Here is a 24,331-nt window from a genome sequence, read left to right as displayed (position 1 = left end):
TTATGCAGGTTTCTTTCAGGAGGATATGGACAGATACCACCTAGATATTTGCCTTAAATTTAAAACGAGTTGCCTTGGAAATTCATCGGACTATACATCTAGACTTGAATGTGGAGAAAACTTTTTTCTGAGGCACCAAAGGATTAGTCCATCCTGAACCTCTCTGAGGCTATAGAGATGCTAAGAACTAGATTCTGCAATGAAATGGAGGCTGCTGGCAGGGGATTATTTAGGACTTGGGTTTAGACGGTTTGCAAAACAATTCGGCGAAGTCTGTGAAGGCAATGGGGAAAGAGTATTGCTTTTCTGTGCTGCCAGCCAGGTTTGTCACTTGGATTAGTAATTTAGATAGGAACAGCCGTGAATCACCGCTCAGCGTTTCACATTTAATTTTATCCTGGAAGCAATTTCCCTTTCAAATTCTCGAGCTGTAGTTATCATTAATGAATTAAACATTATGAAACCCAGAGAACTACTAATTCATTTTGAAATAAGTAGACATTTAAATCTGAAAAAGAAACCTTAAATTTCCTTCAGTGGTGTTTAATATTTTCAAGCTGACAAGTTGGGGAGTGAGGGCACTTCGCAGAGATTTCTCAGGGTGTAGGTGGGGAGTCCTGAGGCCTCTCTGCCCGGCATCTTGGCCGCGGGTTTGGGGATGGGAAAGGCACGTTTCCTCCGTGACCAGTGGCGGGTGTTTTCCAGAGGGGGAGGACTGTAGTATGTGGAAGAGGCAGCTGCTTGGAGTCAGAGCTGCCCACCCAGCCCTCCTCCCCGGTGCTTCGTGGCCTAACCCTTTCAGCCCGGCCGTTTCCTGGGTCCCTGCCTTCCCCGCTCTTGTTCAGTGATGCTTTGGGGCCGGGTCCAGTCCGCTCCGTCGTCACAGTTGTTGGACACGAAACTGGTGCTCCAGCCTCTTGCTCTCTGCGGTCCAGCTTGCCCGGGGTGATGGTTATGAAGGGTCCCCTGCTCGCACAGACACTTCTGACGACTGGGAAGCCCCGAATGAGACAGAAGGCCGGCGTTCTTACATGTTTGGGGGTTCCCCTCAAAGACACTTGACCAAGCTGGTCAGAGAATCAGCGGATCATGTCCACAGCAACGTTATCTGAACGACTGAAAAAGATAAAGGTCTACTTTTCAAGGTCTGATTCCCTTCGGAACTTTTGTTTGACCCCATTTTTTTTTAAGACGAAATTTGGAGCTTTTTTTTTTCTTCCCCATGCCCCATTGCCGTGCCTTTTGGTTTGTTAACTGAACTTCTTTGCAGGATGGTCATTGCATCTGTGATCTTATGTGAGCCTCAGTTTCCTTGTGTGTGAAATGGGAGTGATAATACTTTCCCTCATTCCCTCTTGTATGAAGATGACACCAGATCATGCTGTGAAAACACCCATTAGTGTCTTTCTGTAAGCATGTGAGCAGGGAAGGGACTGAGGGTCAGTATGCAGGAGGCAGGATTTTGTAAGTAGGGAGGAATAAAACCTTCCATTTCTACTGCCCGCCCCCCCCCCCCCCCCCCGCCCCGTTCCTTCCCCTCCTTGGGGCCTGAATTAGATGGTCTAGTTTCTTAGGGGAAGGAAGGTTCCTTCCGGGGATGCTGGGCCTTGTCTGTCTTCTTCCAGTTCAGCTAGGTAGGTGACCACACTATGAAAGATGTTCCTGATCACAAACATGTACAGATCTTCCTTGGCTTACAACCAGGTTATATGCCAGTCAACCCATCATACGTCAAAAGTATCGTAGTAAGAAGTGGTTTGAATACACGCAGCCTGCTGAACACCGTAGCTCAGCCTCGCCCACCTTAGACGTGCTCAGAGCACTTCCACGAGCCCACCGTTGGGCAAAACCGTTTAACACAGAGCCCTTCCCTTCTTCAGGGGATCTCCCTGACCCAGGGATGGAACCCGGGTCTCCAGCATTGCCGGCAGATAGCCACCAGGGAAGCCCAACGCAAAACCTATTTTGTAATAAAGTTTTGACTGTCTCGTATAATTTATTGAATGTTGTACTGAGCGTGAAAGACAGAATGGCCACCTGGGTACAGAGTGGTTGCTTACTCTGGTGATCGCGTGGCTGGCGTGGAGCCGTGCTCGGGGCCACTGCCTGGCGTCACGAGAGAGGACCGGGAACCCAGGATTGCTAACTTGGGGAAAGAGCAAATTCAAAATCCAAAGTTTGGTTTCTCGCAAATGCGCATTGCTTTCACTCCATTATAAAGTCAAAAATCCTAAATCGAAGCATCCTCAGTTGGAGACCATCCGTATCTCCTTCTCAGTCAAGAGGTTTTTGTGATCCCCCAGTTGTTCGTTTCCCCTTTGCTTTCCTTTCCTAGGGATGTTGTAATGAAGTCTCACACACTGGGTGGCTTCACACAAGAGAGTCTTATTGTCTCGCATTTCTGGGGGCTGGGAGTCCATGCTGAAGGTGTGGGCAGGGCCACGCTTCATTTGAAACCTGTAGAGAAGGATCCTTCCTTGCCTCTTCCAGCGTCTGCTATTGCCAGCAACCTTGGCTCATAGATACATCACTGATCTCTTCTTCTGTCGTTACATCGCCTTCTCTCCTTGTGTGTTTCTTTTAAACACATCGGTGCTCTTGGATCAGGGGTCCCCCTAATGCAGTGTGACCTCATCTTAGCTGATGACACAGGCAGCAGCCCTGTTCCCCAGTCCAGCTACAATCTGAGCTACCGGGCGTTGGACATCTTTTTTGGAGACACAGTTCAACCCACAACATTGCCTTCTCCCCCAGCAGACGGCTTGATGCTCATTCAGGTCACAGCTTCAAGCGCATTTCAGAGGGCGGCGTATGCCTGCCCCGGCACCCAGACAGGGACGCAGCTCAGCTTTCCAGAGCTGGGAGCTATGATGGAGCGTCTCTGATGACTGCTTCGTGGAGCCCCTGGGAACACGCTCTCTGAGAGGCACGCAGCGCTTCAGAAGCAGCTTACGGTTTGAATCAGCACCCAAACAGGCTCTGCTGCCTATTTCACTTAAGTCAGCTAAGCCTGAAACCAAGAACTTGGATGGTACCAGTGGGAAGTACAAAAGTCCTTCCAGTTTTATTTGAAACAGTTGGTTTTATCAGAAGTACTCAAGTGGGAATTTGAGCAAATGCCTACCCTGTCCTGCTCTGCGAGGTGGAATGAGCTTGAGATGGCTTCTGCACGGGGCATGCAGGTGACTCGGACGCCAGGGAGCCCCAGCCCTCCTCAATAATAGGGCTCGTGTCCGAGGGGCATCGGATCAGCCCGCTGGCTTAGAAAGTGCCTCCCCATCCTCTCATACTCGGAAACTGACCCAGCATGGGGTTTCCCCAGAGAGGATACGGTAAGAAGGAAGCCAGGTCAGCCTGCATTTGGTCCTGCTTTTGCCTCAGTCTTGCCAGCGGAATCTAAGCACATTTCCTATTAAAATGGGATCCCAGGTTTCTCATCTCTGTGTGAAAATAGTGCAATCTGCTGCATCATGGTGTCTGCAGGCAATTAATAGATGGCCGTGTGCAGGCCCCTGGCTGATCCCAGGTAAACAGTGAGGGTGGTGAGGAGGACAGCCTTCATGAGCTCTGTCTCCACGAATCAATAGATGTTAGGCTCAGACAGAGGCACTTAAGTAAGAAGAAGCTTGGAAGTGCAGAGCGTTGGTTGAGAAGAAGCTGCTGATCTTTTTTTGGGGTCAGGCCCGGCCTGGAAGGAATGCGTGGTGAGGGCCCTGGGCGGAAGTCCACTTCCAGATAAACTGGAGGAGCTGCAGGAGGTCTGGGGCCAGGGGTGCGGGTGGGTGGTAAGGGGGTGGGGGTGGTGGGAGTCGACGGGGAGGGGGCGGCAGGGGGTTGCAAGAGGAGGCTGAGGGAGACAGAACTGGAGACTATTTCTAGAGTCACCAGCATCTCAGGACGGGCTCCCTGTCCCGGGGTACGTGGTGGTTGTACACTCACTGAGTCGTGTCCGACTCTTTGCGACCCCGTGGACTGCAGCACGTCAGGCCTCCCCGTCCATCACAAACTCCCGGAGTTTACCCAAACTCATGTCCATGGAGTCGGTGATGCCGTCCCACCATCTCATCCTCTGTCCTCCCCTTCTCCTGCCCTCAACCTTTCCCAGCATCAGGATCTTTTCCTAATGAGTTGACTCTTTGCATCGGGGGGCCACAGTAGTGGAGCTTCAGTCTAAGCATCAGTCCTTCCGATGAGTATTTAGAGTTTGATTTCCTTTCGGAGTCACATCATTGTAGGGACAGCAGGTCCAGGTGGCTTGAGGGACAGAGAGGCCGCCAGGAGTCCAGTGAGCTTCAGAGCAGGGGGCTAAGGACCAAGAGAGGGCTCGGGTGTAGGCAGGGGCGCCGGGGCGGGAGGTCACAGCGGAGCCCCCACTTGGGGGGGCTGGGAGGGCATGGTCCCGGGGGCTGCACCAGCACCAGCCCTGTGTCTCCACGGAGGGTAGGGCTGGTCCTGGAAACTGGGGTGGCTGGGTCGGCGGAGGGGATTCCGGCTGTGAGAAAGGCGGGCTGGGACAGACCGTCTCTGGGACACAAGCGTTTGCCTACCTGGCTCCTCTCTGGGTTTTAGCCCTGCTTCACTTATTTCACTAGATTTAGTGACAGTGAAGACCCCAGAAATAAAGCCAGGCTCATACCCACCTCAGCACAGCCTGCTGCTGCTAAGTCGCTTCAGCCGTGCCCGACTCCGCGCGACCCCATGGACAGCAGCCCGCCAGGCTGCCCCGTCCCTGGGATTCTCCAGGCAAGAACACTGCAGTGGGCTGCCATTTCCTTCTCCTCAGCACAGAGTAGAGCAGTTTAAAAAAAATAATAACTGTATTTTTAACTGCTTTACAGTATCGTGTTGGTTTCTGCCAAACATCAGCGTGAATCAGCCACCCCGTGACCTCCCCGCCCCCTCCCCACCCCGCCCTCTAGGCTGTCCCAGGGCCCCGTGTGAGTCCCCGTCGCCTGCGAGCCGGTGGCCGCCTGTTTCCATGCGACCCTCATCCGCCCCCCCACCCCCTCCGCCCCCAGTCCCGCCCCGTGTCCAGAAGCCTCTTCTCTATCAGACTGGAGCCGTGTTTGCTGCTGCCGTGTTGTTTTACTTATTTGATCATTTATAATCACGGGGCAAATGCATTACTTTGGCAAACACTATTGAATGTAGATGTTTATACACTGCCATGACAAATTTACTTTTAAACAGCTTATTGATTAACCGGGCTGAGGCTGAGAGGTGTTTTGCGCGATATGGTATCACCCAAAAATAGAATGAACAAAGACCCACAGTCAGATTTTTGCTGGCTGGCCAGGGCCTGGAAGTGGAGAGGGGGATTATTTGCTACTTTGGTGCCTCTGTGTGATTAGAACATGACCGCAAACCTAGGCACGGTCGTTTATAAGAAGTAACAGTGGGTTAGGAGGCGGACTGCAGGAACGACGAAGACTGCGAGGGACCTGCAGCTGCTTGGAGAGAAAAATCCCATTTACGTGGCAGTTGGAAATACACTTGATTCTGAATCGAAGTGAAGTCGCTCAGTCGTGTTCCGACTCTTTGAGACCCCATGGACTGTAGCCCACCAGGCTCCTCCGTCAATGGGATTTCCCAGGCAAGAGTACTGGAGTGGGCTCCCATTCCCTTCTCCAGGGGATCTTCCCAACCCAGGGATGGAACCCCGGTCACCTGCACCACAGGCAGATCCTTACTGGCTGAGCCATGAGGGAAGTCTTTTGCCCTTTTACTTCATTTTGCCTGGATTCAAATCAGAGTATTCTGAGGCCCTAAACTTCAAAGGCAAGGCCCAGGCAAAATATATGACAGCCTTTGATATATAAATTATTTAGTTTTCACCATGCAAATGAAATCAACGAGACACACTGGGTGGAGTCCTGGAGGAGTTTTTGAAATAAGGAATTTGGTGATCTGGGTTTATTGTGATTCAACTTTGGGCTCACCTTTCAATATCCTTTTTCTCTTCAGCAAAATAGAAGAATTTCCATTTCTAATACACTGTCTTCCCCTCCCAGTGTTGAGGGTTATCCAACGAGTCATGCACAAAACAGTCTTTGAAAACTGAATTGTACAGCTGATAAGTAGGAATTACCAGCATGAAGGTAAAAGTCAGATTCCTTCTCTTTGATGCCTGTTTCCCTGCATCAGTTTTAATTATATTCACGCCAGAGTTTTGATTGAAAAATCCTGGTTTTTCCTCATTTTACTACTTAATTAATTTAAAACGCTATCCTGAGTAATAGCAGTGTCTCTAGATGAGGGCTGTTCAGAGATGAGGATTGTGCAGAAGGATGTTTGTAAATAATGCTCAGGTGACACACTTTTGTGGTAATTATGGCTTTTTGAAGATGAATTTTATAGCAGGTCCTCAATTTTCCTGTCACTTTTTTACCCCCCTGAGCTTTCCCACTTAAGCTAGTGTATTTGTTCCGTGGAGCTAGCAGCTCAGGGAACTAAATCCTGAGGGAGCTCAACAGCTCTTTGAATCAGCTTTCCATTTTCTGTGGCTACTTTTCCGGGCTCTGGAGAGGACAGAGGTCACCTCCCCTCTCCGCAGAAAGTGTAGCAAAGTGATGCCCAGTCTCCGGTGCCAATGAATCACTGGATCAGGGTGACCTTGAAAGTTATGTTCAGTGGCCAGAAGGGCCCTAGTGACGATGTCCGTGTGGGATCTGAGTCCTGAGAATACCGCCCCCTGCCCCGCACCCATCCCTTCCGAGTCGGTACTCGGGAGGCTCTGAGTGCAAGAGGCAGCAAGAATGAAGACCCTCCTGCAGATGAACTCTCAGGACTTCCAGGCTTCGTAACGCTCCCAGCAGAGGGACCTGATGTGGATTTCGCCGTGTCTGCTCACAGCTTGCACGTGTTCTCCAGGTTTTAGTTGTTGAGAATCTCGAACGTCAGCTTCATTGTCCTCTTTTTACTCACCAACTCAATCAGAATCTCATTTCAGATAGAAGTCAGCCAGTGAATTTTCTTAATGGATCTTTGGAAGCTTTTAGAGCTGGAATTGGAGGAGCCCTTGGAGGTCATCATAACCAGCGCTCTTCACTCTACAGACGAGAGCTCTGAGATTCAGAGAAATTGCGGGTCCAGATGATGGGTCCAGGCTCTACAGTGCGTCAGTGGCCAGAGTCAGGTCGAGGACCCAGGGCTCTTTAGCGACCTGGAACCATCATGAGGTCATCTAAATTTCGGGGTAAGGGGTCCCTGGGAGGTGTGTGCCTGTGTGCTCAGCTGGGTCCAGCTCTTTGTGACCCCATGGAACGCAGCCCGCCAGGTTCCTCTGTCCGTGGAGTTTTCCGGGCAGGAATACTGGAGAGGGTTGCCATTTCCTCCAGGGGATCTTCCTGACCCAGGGATCGAACCCGAGCTTCTTGGGTCTCCTGCATTGGCAGGAGGCTTCTTTACCACTGCAGTTCGAATTCTTCCCCATGACCTTTACAAGCCCTGTTTTGCTGCTGTGTTATAGTTCTGGAGACAGAGACAATAAGTTCTCTTAGTCAGGAAGATCATGTAGCTTGCTTGATACAATACCAGTTGCATTCTGATGCAGTGCAACATTGATTTTTTTTTTTTTTCCTTCACCACCATTTTCACATTAGATTGAACACAGACACAGGCAAGGTGTAAGCTTGGCAGTGAGATTTGCTTGGCTTATTTTCTCCCATTGTTAAAGTGCCTATGATTCAACATCAGGTTCTCTCCTCCATGATGTGTGAGTGAGAGGAGGGGATGGGAGATCCCAGGCTTCACGGTGTTAGAACATCCTGATGACCCAGCTGCAGTCACACCGCGCACCAGGGGGCCAGCCATGGGGCTCTAAATACCACCCCCTCAGCTCTCTCTGATGGCTTCCCTGAGAGCTCAGCTGGTAAAGAGTCCACCTGCAATGCAGGCGACCCCGGTTCGATTCCTGGGCCAGGAAGGTCCCCTGGAGAAGAGATAGGCTACCCAGTCCTGTATTCTTGCCTGGAGAATCCCATGGACTGTATGGCCCTTGGGGGTCACAAAGAGTCAGACACGACCGAGCAATTTCCACTTTCAGTTTCAGCCCTCTCTAGTTCTCTCACTTGAGAGAAAGAGAGAAAGGAACCGTGGATGATCGCCAAGGGGACAGTTTTCTGTATTTTCTAAGTAGATTGTTTCAAACATGGAGGATAGAAATGGAAGTCCTTCGTTACAAGTTTTACTTGAGACTGTTACTGGTATGTGTAGGTCTTCTTGCTGTTGTTCAGTTGCTCAGTCCTGTCCAAACAGTGGCACGCCAGGCCTCCCTGTCCTTCACCATCTCCTGGAGTTTGCTCAAACTCATGTCCATTGAGTCTGATGCCATCCAACCATCTCATCCTCTGTCGTCCCCTTCTCCTTCTGCCCTCAATCTTTCCCAGCATCAGGGTCTTTTCCAATGAGTCGGCTGTTCGCATCAGGTGGCCAAAGTATTGGAGCTTCAGCTTCAGCAAGTTCGGATTGTTTTCCTCCTTTAAAACTGAGAGCTGGCTCCCTTCCCCATATACATTCTTTTGTTCCTTTAAGTTTTACTGAATTTATTATACTCTTGCTTCCGTTTTATGTTTCGGTAGTTTGGTCACGAGGCATGTGGGATCTTCGTCCCCCAACCAGGGATCGAACCCACACCCTCTGGGTTGGAAGCGGAATCTTAACCATTGGACCACCAGGGAAGTCCTCCTCTCCCATAGACTTTCTTGTGAGACCGATCTCTCCGACAGTTGTTATGGTGGAGTCTGTGTAATGAATCGCTGCCTCCGTGCCTTGTGGGTTTTGCTGGACCAAAGGGGAGGGGTCAGACTCGAGGCAGGCTTACCGGCACGGGTGCACAGAACTGGAAATTTCCACTTGGCATTTGTGGCGAGGAGCAGTGATAATGACTGGGGCAGAGTTCAAACACTTCTTGTTAACGGTGTGGTGAGAGGCTGGAAAAGGAAACAATATCACAAACACGGCCTTATCTGGGGAGGCACCAGGAGTGGCTGAAAGAAGTGGGGCTTGGAATTATGAGGTCAGGTTTGAATTCAGCCCCATTCCGCACGGGGAGCCCGGGTAAGGCAGGCAGCCTTGAGCCTCAGTTTCCATTGAAAGGTGACAATGGTGAAAGAGGGGTGAGCATTGTGGTGTTGGCGGTGACACGGGCCTGACTCTGACAGACTGAACGTGGGCCCCCAAAGACATCCTTGTTCTAATCTCTGAAATCCATGAATGTTCGATTAAGGGTATGGAAATGGAAAGGTTACCTTGGATTATCCAACTAAGAGTCAGACACGACTGAGCGACTGGACGCAAGTGTAATCACAGGGTCCTCATAAGGCTTCCCGGTGGCTCAGTGGTAAAGAGCCTGCCTGCCAGTCCTGGAGATGTGGGTTCGGTTCCTGTGTCGGGAGGATCCCCTGGTAACACACTCCAGTATTCTCGCCTGGGAAATCCCATGGACAGAGGAGCCTGGCGGGCTACAGTCTGTCCGGTCGCAAAAGAGGCGTATACGAGTTAGCGACTAACCAGCTTCCTTATAAGCTGGAGAGAGGGAGGCAGCTGAGGAACTGAGGAAGGGCTGTTTCTTATAATCATGGGTAGCCATCGAGAGTCTTAGGGAACAGGGCAGAGGAAGGTTGTTGGCCCATTGCTGGTGCTGCAAGTGGTCCCCTGGAGCGGATGTGGTTCTCTGATCTGATTGGCTGTATGGTCAGTCATGTGTCACAGCAGACGGGTGATTGGGCATCTCCATTTGCTAGGTGCTGCGCCAGCTCTTGGGGTCCCTGGTCTCTGCCCAGATGGAGACCCCTGAGTACCAGGAGGCCTCATGGGTGAGGGGTTGGGTGTGGATGCCACGTGGGAGCTTCTGGAAGCTTGCATCAGGTCCCTGAGCTCAGGGAAGCACGTGGGTATTTTATGATTCATGAAATTGTTTCTTTTATAACTTATATTTTTAGGTGCCATTCACAAACAGATTTCCCTTACTGACATGAATTCTGTCTTTTTTCATAGAAAGCGGTCTGAAACGAAGTCTTCTTTTCCCAAGATTTTCCTTGGTACGCATTTCTTGTGCTGTAATCAAGCCTATGGAGCTTGGTCCTGCTTTTCAGCAACTTGGGTTTCGTTAGCCATTAGAGCTACTAATCAAGTTTGGTGGGATCACGGCAACTGTGTGTGTTATTTTCAACTCTACTTTTCCAGAAGAGAGTTATTTTAAGGACAGAAAAAATTCTAGAGAATGCTCAAGGAAAGTTTGTTCTTTCACCAGACCCACTTAGAGTTGCTTATGAAAAAGGATAAGGAGGATGATAATGATGGTAATGACTGCGATGATTTCATTTGCTTTCGAGTGGTTGTTCCACGCCAGACAGTGTCCTGAGGGCTTTGCACGCATACGCATGCTATCACCCAGCAGTCGTGCGAGGTCCTGCTTTCTTAGTTTTCACTTTTTACAGAGAAGGGGCACTAAGGCACAACAGAGTTGGATGTATTGTTTAAGTTCAAATGATGTTCAAGTTCAGATGGCTCGTCAGTGAAAGGTCTAGCGTTTTATTTCCAGATGAGTCTGACTCAGACTTGCTTTCCACACTGCTGTATTATTGCCTGGGGACAAAATCCACAGTTTGGAGGCTGGGAACGAAGATCCTCTGAAGGAGACAGGAAGGATATATTAGCTAACTCACCTCAATTTGTCCCTGGCAGGTTTGAATGAGGAAGCATCATATTTATCGTGGAGTTAGGGACACGGAGCTGCTGAGAAACTGTGGATTGCCTGAGGCCTCAAAGTAAATCATTGATAGAACTTAATCCATATGCCAGTATTCCTCCACCGCGTTCGGTGGGGACTCACAGTGGTTCAGCTGCGTGGATGACAGAGAGATCTGCTTTGCTTTGGGTCATCTTAAGTCAGAGGTTTAAGAATTCTCAATTTGGATTCATTTCTAAAGCTTCCTTTTCTTCTTTTCCCGTTTTGGAAAACTGCACGGGCTTTGGCGTCTGCTCAGAGGTCCCTTTGTGGGGCTGTCGGGAGGGCTGCGAGTGGCCCTGGGACTCTGGGCATTTTCTCAGTGACGGGTCACTTACTCTGCGTTTGTGATAACTTTGGAAGAGAGAGCAGGGCTCTTGAGACTGTAGTCGTGGGTCTGGGGGATTCTTCAGGGTCAACATCAGGGTGGAAGGAATGGAGATTTTCTAAAAAGGAAACTCTGGCCATACACATAGCAGTTCCTTCTCAGTGTTTGTGGGTGCTGGAGACCATCTGCTTTGGCTGAGGGACCCAGTGCTTAGGTTATGAACCAGCGAACAGCCCCCCACCCCCTCCAAAGACAGGACCTCCCTCCAAAGGCTTGGCTGCCAAGTCCTGGTGGGGCAGCAGCTCGCAGTGAGAGGTGCGGAAAGCTCAGGCCCCCTTCCGTGCTCGTCGCTGGACCAGAATCCAGGACAGCCGTGGGCTAATGGGTGTGCCGGACCTTCCCCCTTCTTCCCTCCGGATCATTCTCTGATCTTCCCAGGTTGTTGGGCTGTGTCACCTGGGCTCCCTTGCCTTCTGGCTCGAGGTTGAGCCGGGCCACTTGCAGAAGGCAGAAAGACAAGAGAAGAGAGGTGTCAGAACGCGTCTCCTGGCCCACTCCGGCCCTGCCCAAGCCCGGGGTCCCTGCCTCTCTCTTGCCTGCTGCTGGGAGCCTACAGGACAAGCGTTTGCTGAGACTCCTGACAGCAGGCTGCTTGCGCCCTTTGGCCCCGGAGGTGGTGGGGTCTCCCCCGGAGGCTGATCCCTGGGGGTGTGGATAGAACGCTCCACCCTGCACAGCCCCTTCCTTAAGTCTCTTCTCCTTAGAAGCATGCAGCCGTGCCCAGCTTCAGCCACACACAGACAGGTCCCCGTGTGTTAGATAGAACGTGGGTGTGGCTCACTGTTCTGTCCCCGACTTCCAGCTTTCTTTGGGGGAAGATGATGGTCAACGAGTGGTATTAACTTTTTCTTTGCCTATATGTGACATAGAAGGTATGGGTCCTTCAAACGTGGTGTAATTATTAGTGGCCTGAAAAATTGTGGAAGCAGTGATATTTCCTGCAAAGTGTTGAAAAATCCAAAGTGTGAAAACTTCACACTTCCAAAGTGTGATGGAAGAAAGAGAGAGATGGGAACCTGTTTTTCCTGCCATCTCCTCGGACCTTTCTTGGCTGATGTAACAGAAGTCCGGAAGGAGTTTTTTAGTCGTGTCTAGGGTGCGCTCGGCATGGTTCTGGGAGCTGGGGTACCAAGTGAGACGTACAGGGAACTTGTGTTCTGGCGGCTTAGACTCCATGCAAAACCGAATAAACAGCGTACATAAAGTGTTAGAAAGTGGTATGTGTCCGGGGGGACATAACCAAAGAGGGGGAGAGGGGATGCTGGGAGCGTTGGAATCTGTGAACAGGCCGGCAGAGGAGGCTCTCTGAGAAGGGACCGAGCACAGACCTGCCGAGCCGAGGAGGGGAGACACAAGTGCACCTAAGGAAGTCTCCGCAGAGGGCGGGGCCCGCGGGGCGGAGCGGGCCCGTCGGGCGGAGCGGGCCCGTCGGGCGGCGGGGCCGTCGGGCGGCGGGGCCGGGCGGCGGGGCCGTCGGCGCAGGGCGGGGTCGGGCGGCGGGGCCGTCGGCGCACGGCGGGGTCGGGCGGCGGGGCCGTCGGCGCACGGCGGGGTCGGGCGGCGGGGCCGTCGGCGCACGGCGGGGTCGGGCGGCGGGGCCGTCGGCGCACGGTGGGGTCGGGCGGCGGGGCCGTCGGCGCCGTCGGCGCACGGCGGGGTCGGGCGGCGGGGCCGTCGGCGCACGGCGGGGTCGGGCGGCGGCGCCGTCGGGCGGCGGGGCCGTCGGCGCACGGCGGGGTCGGGCGGCGGGGCCGTCGGCGCACGGCGGGGTCGGGCGGCGGGGCCGTCGGGCGGCGGGGCCGTCGGCGCACGGCGGGGTCGGGCGGCGGGGCCGTCGGCGCACGGCGGGGTCGGGCGGCGGGGCCGTCGGCGCACGGCGGGGTCGGGCGGCGGGGCCGTCGGGCGGCGGGGCCGTCGGCGCACGGCGGGGTCGGGCGGCGGGGCCGTCGGCGCACGGCGGGGTCGGGCGGCGGGGCCGTCGGCGCACGGCGGGGTCGGGCGGCGGGGCCGTCGGGCGGCGGGGCCGTCGGCGCACGGCGGGGTCGGGCGGCGCGGCGTCCCGTGGGCCCTGCAAGGGCTTGGGTTTTACTTCTCACACGGGTGGCTCCTGTGGGGCTTCTGGTTGTTGCAGCCTCCTCTGACTTTTTGTTTCTCTCAATTTTATTTGTTTTGGCTGTGCTGGATCTTCGCTGCTGCACGGGCTCTCCCCTGTTGCGGAGGGCGGGTCTGCGCGCTTGTCGCGGAGCCCGGGCCCCAGGGCGTTCAGGCTCCGTGGCTGCGGCGCGTGGGCTCCGTGGTTGCAGGTCCCGACTCCGGCACAGGCTCAGTAGCTGAGGCGCAGGGGCTTAGTTGCTCCAGGGCATGTGGGGCCTTCCCTGACCAGGGACTGAACCTGTGTCTCCTGCGTCGGCAGGCAGACCCTGAGCCGCCAGGGAAGCCCTTGCTCTGACTTCTGTTGTCACCCCGTTTGGGCTTCCCTGGTGGCTCAGACGGTAAAGAATTCGCCTGCATTGCAGGAGACCTGGGTTCGATCCCTGGGTGGGGAAGATCCCCTGGAGAAGGGCATGGCAACCCACTCCAGTGTTCTTGCCTGGGGAATCCTATGGACAGAGGAGCCTGGCGGGCTACAGTCCCGGGGTTTGCAGAGTCAAACAGGACTAAGCAGCTAACGCGACCGAGCGGCTAACATTCCTCTGGACCCGGTCCTGAGAGCAGGCCGGCGGCAGGGGTAAAGAAGGGGCCAGGACCAGAGAGACTGGACCAGTGAGCCAGGTGAGAGGGTTGGGAGCTTGGACCAAGGCGGGGGCAGTGGAGCTGAGAGTAGATTTAGGACCTTCTTAAAGAGATGACGCTGAGGGGGGGTAGATGGAATATGAGGTGTGTCCCAGAGAGGCGACCCAGAGGATGCTGAGGGTTTTGGCTTGAGCTGCTGGAAGGATGGAGTTGTTCTGGGGATGCAGAGTCAGTTGAGTCAGTAGCTGAGATGGGGAGGGTTGTGGGAGAGCAGGTTTGTGGGTGAGTTGGGGGTGGGGGCAAGAATCCCATTCCGTGAGAAGTCTATGAGAAACCCCAGTGGTGAACTCAGATGTGACTGTTGTCCATGTTTAAATGGCAGTTTTTCGTTTCAAATTGTATCACCCTTGGTGGCTGGCTTCCTCTGAGGTATGTTTTAGGAAAAAGAAATGTTTATACTGTGGCTGTAGTGATTTTGCAAGTAAGCCTCAAGGCAGAATATGCTATGCCTATATTTTCCATTGATGCAAAACCATCTTTGCGTAGTTAACAGATTCAGGACACTTGTGGGAATTTGTTCTGAGCCAAGAGACTTTTGGCACTGTTTTACCAGCCTGACTATAATGACACCAAACCTTTTTAGAGCAACGCTGCACGTTATACCATCAAGCAGAGGGGTTCAAGCTAGCCACAAAAGCAGACCTTCTGCAAATGGAAAGCACTCTTTTAGCGAAGCCTGTTTGCTGGTGTGTTAAAGCTTCTGCTGTCCTTTAAGGTATGTTTTTTCTTTCTAGTGTTATTCTGTTACGTCTTCCTTGTCCTCCCCCCACGCACTTCTTTCTTTTTATTTATTTCTGAAAGTTCTCTTTTCTTGTTGGCAACGTCACCGTTGCTCCTAAAGTGAAGTTAGGCGATGCGTTGGGGAAAAGCGCCAGTGTTTCTCGAGCAGCTGTTATAGGCTGCCCACCGGGCACCGTCCTAACCCGTTTACTCCTCAGAGCAACATTCTGAGATAGGCATGGGTGTTATTGCTTATCAGACAAGGAAGCTGAAGTCAGTGAGGGCGAATGACTTGCAAGAGGCCTGAAACTGATTAGTCAAAAAGTTGAGTTTCCAGTTCTGAACAGTGAATTTCCGAGGTCCAGGGGCCCCAGCTCGATCCAAACTGAGTTCTCTCTTTGGACAGTTCGGTGCTCCTGGACGGCGGTGCCTCACTTTGTCTGCCTTCCTGCTGATGAGGTGATGTTACGGGTCCTCAGGGGGCTTCCATTCCAGCAAACGTCGCGTAAGGAATGACTTGGGAGAAGCGTGGCGGGCAGGGGAAGGCGGTGCTCTGAGAGTGTGCATGTGTTCTGGGACCACCTTTCACCCGATCTCAGCCTCGGCCGAAGAGGTGTCCAGCCAAGGAGATGGTGAAAAGGCTCTTTGCAGTAGGAACAGCACCAAGCAAGGCCTGAGGTTGGGCCAAGACTGGATTAAATGAGACTGTGCGGGCGTGGTGGGTGGGAAGCGGGGAGAAGGGGTAGATGAAAGTGGTCCACTCTGGTACTAACTGACCCTTGTACCTTTGGTTATTTTTAGTTCATGATGTTGTCGCCACTTTTCAAAATAGTCTCTGGGGATTTTTTAAAAAGGTTTAGGAAAAAGCCAAGAATAAGAGCCAACACTGTTGGACTGAGAATTATAAAGTGTGCATTGGCTAAATTTTTGAGCAGGCTTTCGAGACTAAGTGGGCTACCCTGGTGGCTCAGATGGTAAAGAATCTGCCTGCAATTCAGGGGACCCCAGTTCGATTCCTGGGTGGGGAAGATCCCTTGGAGAAGGGAATGGCTACCCACTCCCGTGGGGCTGCAAACTGTCGGACGGGACTGAGCGACTAACACTTTCCCTCTTCGTGGGACTAAACAGCAACAGTGGTCAGGTTCACCATATGCAAAGATTATTAGGAGATGGGTTTAATTGGGAAGACTGTCAGCCCAGCTGCCTCTGCCTCTGCTGTAGGAAGCCAGTGTCTCGAAGAGTGGGGGGTGTGAGTGCTTAGAGGGTAGTCACCCAAACTGGGCAGTGTCTGCAAGTACGGATAAATGTATCTACCTATGTAAGGGGAGATGCTAGAGAAACTGTCAGAACTTGTTGTAAGGGAAGAAGACTTTTTGATTATAAATGTCAGATTTCAGCACCTAAGTAGATGAAAGGTTGATGTTTTCTAGCACAGACGCTTCCAGGTGGCTCCGCTGGTTTGAGTGGAGGCTTGAAGGGCACGCTCTGTATGCCCTGCTGGCATGGGGCTGGCGTGTGGGCTTGGCGAGATAGCTGGCACTCTGAGCCAACTTCATTGTTCACCGAGTTTTATCTCATATCCCTAGCATTTCCCTTCCTCCACAGCATGGCCAGAGCTGTCACCCCTGTAAATGAACAAGAAAATCTTCTTAACCCAGCCTCTCTCCTGGCGTAAAAATCCTACAGTGTCACCAGCATCGTTCTGCCCTCAGATCCACTTCTGGCCCCTGGGAGGAATAGAGGGAATAAAATGAATGAAATAAGCCCTTTGTTACTTGCCCTGCATAAATTGTTCATCACTAGGGTGAGTAGGTGAATAAATGCCTTTTTGCAATGCGTTGTGAATATCTAAAGCAGTCATCAGCGCTTTAAAAACCAGGATAACATGCATTTTGCAAATTCCCTTGAGAGAAAAATTTTCACTGCATCTTACTGCTCTCCTTGGAGGTAAAAGTTTTAAGCACGTATGACCCACAGACCCATGCTTTCAGTACTCCTTTAAATAAAAAATATTATTGGAGTTGTTTTATTCCTCTTATTCCTCATCACCCTCCAGAGTTACTGGGTAGACGTGAGATGAGTAATTTGGTAGACGGTGTGTGCTGGGAGTGTAGAGAAGGAAGCTTCCCTTCCAGATAAAATCTTCTGCTGTGAACATAGCAGACTCAAACATGCTTCTGACCCCAAATAGCAAAACAAGTACGCAGAACCCACCAGCGTGGGTGTGGTTTATCGCTCCAAGCCGTGCCAATGGATGGCCTTTGCCATGTGAAGGGTGGCGGTGGGGGATCATTTTAATTATTTGCAGTGTTCTGTTCCTGATAACTCTGTGAATTAGTTGGGATTTTATAAAAGACATTTGCTTATGAATTTGACTTTGGCTCTCATGTGAAATTATAACCTGATCTGTGCTCGGTAGAGTCTTGTGCTTTTCAGACACCTAGACTACCACATAGGGCTTTTTTTTTTTTTTTTCCACATAGGGCTTTTTATACCACAGCGACATTCCTAAGGGAAGCTGATATCTAATTTGGTGAGGCTTGACTTGAGAAACCAATAGAAATGTCTAGAAATAACACTGGGAACCTAAGTCATTTCTAGCTGGAGCTCGATTTTCTATGGGAGTGTGCATGAGTTTTAAAGAAAATAGCCTTACCAATCGCTCAGAAATGGTTATCCACGTTCCTCTGGTACAAGTCCCCGTGAGCCACTCTACCATCCTTTCCGTAGCCAGTCAGCCAGCACCTAGCCAGGTCTGAGCTTTAAAATGCAGGACACTTGGGGGGAAAACCCACCTCACCCACTTCCATGTCGGGTGGTTGTGCTTGATGGATGTTCAGGACACCCATCCAGGTCGCCTGGGAAGGCACTCTGTAGTCACGCGTTTAAACTTTGGCCACGAAGGCAGGGTCAGTCGGAGAGGAGCCTCCTGTGGGCCCTAATTTTTATGAAAACAAGTCTCCAGGGAAACACAGCCCCATGCCTCTTGGCTTGAGTCTGACAGCTGCCAGGCTTGTTAAAGAAATGACAGCAGAGAAACAGCGGGCGGCAGGGAACACGAGAGACTGTGTTCTGCTTTTCCATCGTGCGTGTGGTCAGCTGTCACTTAATAGAACTTCGCTGCGAGTCAGAGAACTGGGCCACAAAAGGTCTTTCAGGAAATGTTCATAATGTGGAATTATTCTGATCCTTATTGTGTCGGTTGAAAAATGGAACAATGGCTTGTTCATAACACATTGTTCAGTAGGAAGAAATATAGTAATGGGAATTGCTGGGTAAGTAAATAGCAGACTGAATACGACAACATTTGTGGTAAAAATAAGTGCGAACCCTTAAAAAAAATCAGAACTGAGTTGAGTTTTGTGATTTGCTGTTACTGTCCTTGTTCTGACTTTGAAGTAATACCTTCCAGTGTAGCCCTTGGGCCAAATCCAGCCCGACTTCTGTTTCTGTAAATTAAGTTTTATTAGCACACAGGCACTGTGTTGAATATGGCTGCTTATTGTATATGGCTGCTTTCTGCTACAGTGGCAGAGCTGAACAGTTGCAATAGATACAGTAAGATCCACAGTACCTAAGGAATTTACCATCTCTCCCTGTACTGAAAAAAGTGCGTTCATTTCTGTTCTAGAACATAGGCACTCAAAGCAGCCTTGGTGATTCATTGGCACATTGACTTCTGAGAAGTAACGGCCTAGGGCATTCTTTATCTGGGGCTTCGGTGATCAGACTCCGTGAAGTTATAGACACAGTTCTGTTTGTGTGCTTCTGTGTATTTTTCTGCGTCTCTACCTTCTCAGACATGGAGGGATCTGCACCCTTCATCACTTTTTCAAAATCGTTTGTAACCCTCCAAAACTGCGAATCAGTAGGCTAGAAAAGGGAGGCCTTGACTCAGAATTCATGGATTCATGTTTGCCGTGATAGTAACAAAGATCTTACTACTTCACGCTAAGAAAAGTCAGGCCCAGCTGGTGCTTCCTTGTTTATTTATTCTTCAGTAAAGAATGTAAGATTTGCGGCACAGCCCAGTTGTGGGCTACGACATTGTGTGACTGTTATTAATGGGTGAGGGATTATTTCATGGATATTGGTTCCTTGAGCCCTAATAGCTATTGTCATATCACATTGTGGTTCTGAAGATATTTATTACCTGACTCTCCCACCTTGGAAAAATGAAAGCTCTAAGGGCCAAAATTATAGGCCTTCGTAGTGACTTTTTATGGATCCCCACTAGAAATCACTGCTAGTTAGCCTGACAATGTTGTTAAACATCCATCATGTAGAGAACCCTGTAGGAATTTCTAGAAGGCAGAAGATGGAATCTAAAATGGACTGAGGCTGACTGCTGATCGCCTTTCCTGTGAATGGCTGCTTCACATGGTCTGTGCGTCTTCCTCACCCTTAATCAGGCTCCTGCAGGAGGTATTAGGACCAGAGGCTTACAAGTCATCTCAAGGTTACCTGGACAGACACGTGCTTCCGGGGATAGAAGCTGTACAGATCAGTAGAGGGAGGAATAACAGTGATTTAGAAAACTGGGGTGTCAGAAGTCGAGAAAGAAAAGCTCAGAACTGTCTGATGAGCACTGACCTTGGAACCAAAATATCACCCTCACAAACCAGAAAGATACTTTGCTTCGCAATTGAAATTTTTTTTATCCATTAGAGATTCATGTAGGTTAAGTGTTAGGCGCTCAGTCGTATCTGACTCTTTGCTACCACAGGGACTATAGCCCACCAGGCTCCACTGTCCGTGAAGTTCTCCAGGTAAGAATACTAAAGTGGGTAGCCATTCCCTTCTTCAGAGGAGTCTTCCTGACCCAGGGATCAAGCCTGGGTCTCCTGCATTGCAGCAGATTCTTTACCTTCTGAGCCACCAGGGAAGCCCCTAATGTAGCTTTACGGTGGATTACAATTAAGAATTTGAATACTTTTTGGTGCTGATTTTCAACGAGGGTTGAAGCAAACAGGTGGCTGAGATGCTGGATTCTGGAAGCTGGAATGGAGTTGTGTTCAGTGCAAGCCTGGCTCTCGGGCTGCCTGGGACCCAGGGACTCTGAAAGTTAGCCTGTGAAGTCAGGAAGTTAGAAGCAAACAGTGTGTGCCTAGGAGCGAGACCAAGGCTGCCTCATCAGATGGAACTAGGCGGCTCCAGACCCCAGAGTGTGAGGCTTTGGAAGAGGAGGAGGAGCTGTGAGGGACAGGACTCCACTTTGTAGGTTCAGGTCCTCAGGACTGTGGGTTTCAGAGAAAAGACAGACCAGTTCAGGCTGCAGGATTCTAGGAGACTTGACTGATGTTGAGGATTTTCTACTTCATAGGAGCAAAACTTTGAACATTCCAGTAGAGCTCTAATGTTACATGTTTTTTGTAGGTGTGTCTGCTTACAGGCCCTGGAGCAGAGATATCCAGTGGTCATGAGCACACCTATTAGCCAAGTCTTGGTTTCTAAACGCCATTCTGCAACTAAGAGGAATTTCTTAGTTGGAATTTCTTAGTTTCTCCTTGGAGAAATGATTCTGGGCTGGGGGAGGGGAAATATAAGATGAACCTAAAACACCGTTTTGTGCCAGGAAGTAAGGAAGTGCTCAAAGGATGGCTGGGTCATTTCCAAAGGACATAGCAGGCAGGTTGAAGAAGCTCCCAATAGCCAAACCTGGGTCATTTTCAGCATCAAAATAAATATAGCAATAATGGATCACAATTCATTGAGTAATATAACGTCAGTGAATCCATACTAATATGAATAAGATAAATAAGGAAAATAAGACATTCTATTAAAGATAGATAATACTAATAAATGTAGAATAAAAGGTAGAATTAACAGTCATCATTGGTAATCATCTTGTAATGGTTAATTCAGGAAAGAAATGTTAAAGTAAAAACAAAATTAGCGAGTTGAAGCTTGATAAAGAACAGGATTTACATAGCTTCAGGCTATCTCTCCACAAAATACTTGTTAAATACAAAAGAAGAAGGGATTAAAGAGTAACTTTACTTTGGAGAAACCTGGGAGACACAAGTGATCAAGTAACTATAATACAGTCACTTGCTAAGATAGAAGGAGAAAATGATAGTATTGCTTCTGTAATATCTCCCCTCTCTCCACCAAAAAGGTATACCCTGAATCTCTTCCTGAGAAAACATCACACAAACTCCCAGGTGGGCCCTAGTGATAAAGAACCCGCCTGCCAGTGCAGGAGACCTAAGAGACACAGGTTCGATCCCTAGGTCAGGAAGATTCCCTGGAGAAGGACATGGCAACCCACTCCAGTGTTCTTGCCTGGGAAATCCCATGGACAGAGGGGCCTGGTGGGCTACAGTCCTTGGGGTCGCAAAGAATCGGACACGACTTCTGTTTGTTCTGTGCTGCAAAATATAATTGATGGTAATCTTCAGATTGTCAAGGTTATAAGGGAAAGGGAAGACTGAAGAACTCTTCCAGATGGAAGAAGAATAAAGAAACATGACAAGTAAATACGGCCTGTGACTCTGGGTCCTGTCCTTTTGTATTATTAGGGCATCTGATTAAATGTGGGTGTGGTCTGTGGCAGTATATCAGTGTTAATTTCCTGATGTTAATGGTCCTACTGCAGTGAATTAGGAAATGCGTTGATGAGTACACGAGGGTAATGGGACCTCCGGTCTGAAACTTTCAAGTGATTCAGGGGAGGGGGAAGTTATTTGGTATTCTGCAACAAGGTGGATAATCATTGTTTATTGAAGTTGTGTAAGACGACAAAGGTCAGCTTGGATTGCAGATGGGTGAAGAGGTTGGGGATGAATTGGCAGCTTGTGTTGTCTTTATCAGAAAAGCATATTCCAGTGGGGACAAGAACAATGGAGTAAATGGGAAAACTTGTCAGTGGAGGATAAAGGAGCATCGACCTATGAAAGGCTCTAACACTGCACGTGTCTTCCAGGAGGGAGTCGTTGGGAGGCGAGGCGCTGAGTCACGAGCAAAGGGTGGGTTAAGGCTCAGATGGGTCTGGGTGTGGAGTGGAAGCAGGGGCCTCGGGTGGGGCTTTGAGCAGAATCTGGGCATCGGTCTACATGTGTCCCTCACGGCCCCCTCCAGGGCCGTCCCCATCGGTGGTGGCTCTGCCAGCTCGTCCTTGCCGTGGGTGTTAAAGCTGTCGGGGGCGCTCTCTGGCTGTGCGTGGGTGCTCTGTGGCCAGGTTGGACAGGAGGAGTGGTTTGCCGGGCACTTCAGACGGATTATTCTGCAGTTTATTCTGGAAAGAGAGGTTGATTTAAACTCACACTGAGGTACGTTCCATTTAATCTCAGTTCTCTGAGGTTCATTTCTGTTAACGCTCATGAAAATCTGGCTGTCTCCAAGTACAGGCTGCAACGGGGGGAATTAAGTATCACTCCTCTGCCTTTGGTTAGGGGGCTGATCTTTAGAGTCCTTTTCGTGATTGCCGCTTCGGTCGCTTGAACATGCCGAGTAAGGAAAAAGCCAGAGGCTCAAATTGACAGTCTAGGGTTGCTTGTATTTCATGTTACCTTAATTCGCTGAAGATATGGATGCCTAGCGTGTGCTTGAATGCTGTGGTTTACACATAAAGAACGTTCACCTGCTGCTCTCGAGGCCCCAGAGTTTGGAGAAGAATTGTGAGTGAACATGTAGTTTTAATGCTTCATGGGAAGGAACTTACTAGGGGCTGACAAAGAGCTGAGGGACTGAGGAGGAGAAGCCTCTGATTTTGTAAGGGCTTGTGAAGAGAAACCTTCAAGGCAGGAGGAGCAGCGTGTGTGTTTCTTCAGAGAGAGGCACAGAGGCGCCAACCAGGAGTTGGAGGGCGTTCCGGAGCCTGGGGGCTGTGGGAGATGTGATTAATGGGGCTGGATGAAGGACCTTGCGGGCCAGCCCTGAGGAGTCTTGGGGAAAAGAGTGCATTTGGGCGCTGTGAGCTAGGAGCTGCTCTAGACCCTTTGCCTGGCAAAAGAGGAGTTTAATCAAGACAAGCCCCAAGTTTGGTGTGTGAGTTTGCTTCAGCTGCCGCAGTAAGAAGTGCAGGTTTGGGTGGCCTGAACAACCGAAATTTATTTTCTCACAGTTTGGGAGGCCAGAAGTCCAAGTCCAGGTGTCCACGGCGGGGGGGTTGCTTCAGAGGATTCTCTCCTTGGCTTGAATGACCGTCTTTCCCCTGTGTTTTCACGTGGTATTCAAAATACCTGCCCGTTGCCAGTTCCCCTGTCTTATAAGGACATCGTCACGTTGGATTGGGGCCACCCTCATGGCCTCGTTTTCCCCGAATCCCCTCTTTGAAGGCTCTCCACACACAGCCGCGGTCTAAGGTCTTGGCGGGTGGGGCGGGGGATGACAGAGTTCAGTCAAGGAGGTTTATTTTTGTGGGTCACCGTGCTAATTTCTGAAGGGCGATTAGCAGCTTTTCTATGAGTGTGAGAGACTTGCTGAGCTCTATTGAGGCTTTCTCTCGCCTATAATCTTAGAAATAAAACGACTAACTAAACAGGTGGAATGGGATGAGTTTAACGTTTCACGGCGTTTGCAGCATTGTGACACTTCAACCCGGCATGTATCTCCTGAGAACAAGCACATTCTCCTGCAAAATCACAATCAACCACACTCAAGAAATTCTCCATTAATTTGGTAGTGTCATTAAATATACAGTCCATATTCAACAATATCCTTTATCACCATAGCATTCCCCACTGCCTCAGTCCTGGATCACATCAAGGTGCAGACATCGTATTTCATTACCACATCTTCTTAGTCTCTTGTAATCGGTTACAGAACGGTCTCCTTGCCCCCACCCTTTTTTTTTGCCTTTCCATGGCATTGAAAGTTCTGAGGAGCCCATACCAGCCCTACATGTCTTGCACCCTCATGGTGAAATTCAAGATGACATTTTGGTTCAGTTCAGTTCAGTCGCGCAGTCGTGTCTGACTCTTTGCGACTGACCCCTTGGACTGCAGCACGCCAGGCCTCCCTGTCCATCAAGACCCTGATGCTGGGAAAGATTGAAGGCAGGAGGAGAAGGGGGCGACAGAGGATGAGATGGTTGGATGGCATCACCGACTTAATGGACATGACAATTTGATATTAACGATATTCCACTGCGTCACCACTGAAGGACCGTGACACGTGTGCTGAATTAGATCTTTGGTTAAAGGTGCTGTCTGCCCAATCTGTGCATTGTAAGGATGACTTTTTACCATTTAATAAGCAATCCATGTGCTGATTCTTTGAGCCAAGTAAATATCCTGTCTTTCAACAACCTTTCACCCAGTGATTTTTAGTATCTGTTGATGGACTTTGCCTAAATCAGTCACTGTGTTGGAGATGGGAAAATGGTGTTCTCTAGGTTTAATCGATGGTATTTTTAACCTATAAGCTAGCACTTGTCAGTTATAAAACAAGAGTCTTCCTCCCTAGCTCCTTTCTTTCTTTCCCCTTCTCTTTCTGTATTTTTTTTTTTTCCCATTTGAGTATCACTGTGGAGTCACAGATCATTTTTATAATTCAGTGTCTTATAAAATGTTACTTTGTCTTAGTCATCTTGGATTGCTGTAAACAGAATACCATAGACTGGGTGGCCTGAACAGCAAATACTTATTTCTCACAGTATGGAGGCAGGGAAAGTCAAGGTCAAGGGCTGGACAGGTTCAGTTCCTGGCTAGCGCTCTCTTCCTGATTCGCTGACGTCTGCTTTCTCACTGTCCTCACTT

At 50.2% G+C, this 24,331-nt stretch overlaps 1 protein-coding gene across 6 annotated transcripts in view; it reads left to right on the top strand.

The window, feature by feature from the left end:
- Positions 1–24,331, top strand: part of RNF152 (ring finger protein 152) — a 76,898-nt gene that overhangs the window by 26,066 nt on the left and 26,501 nt on the right. Inside the window, exons 1-2 of one of the 6 annotated variants that reach the window (XM_061130878.1) lie at positions 13,276–13,889; positions 14,494–14,625. The exons of 4 other annotated variants lie outside the window; for them this stretch is intronic. The gene's annotated coding sequence lies outside the window, so the exon portion shown is untranslated. Of the gene's footprint in view, positions 1–13,275; positions 13,890–14,063; positions 14,626–24,331 lie in introns of those variants that run through there. One more of the 6 variants, XM_061130881.1, reaches the window with a different exon arrangement.

This window comes from Dama dama, chromosome 27 (assembly GCF_033118175.1).
Source record: "Dama dama isolate Ldn47 chromosome 27, ASM3311817v1, whole genome shotgun sequence".
Taxonomy (NCBI): Eukaryota; Metazoa; Chordata; class Mammalia; order Artiodactyla; family Cervidae; genus Dama; species Dama dama.
The sequence above is the reverse complement of the archived record's forward strand: the minus strand, read 5'-3'. Positions and strand labels throughout refer to the sequence as shown.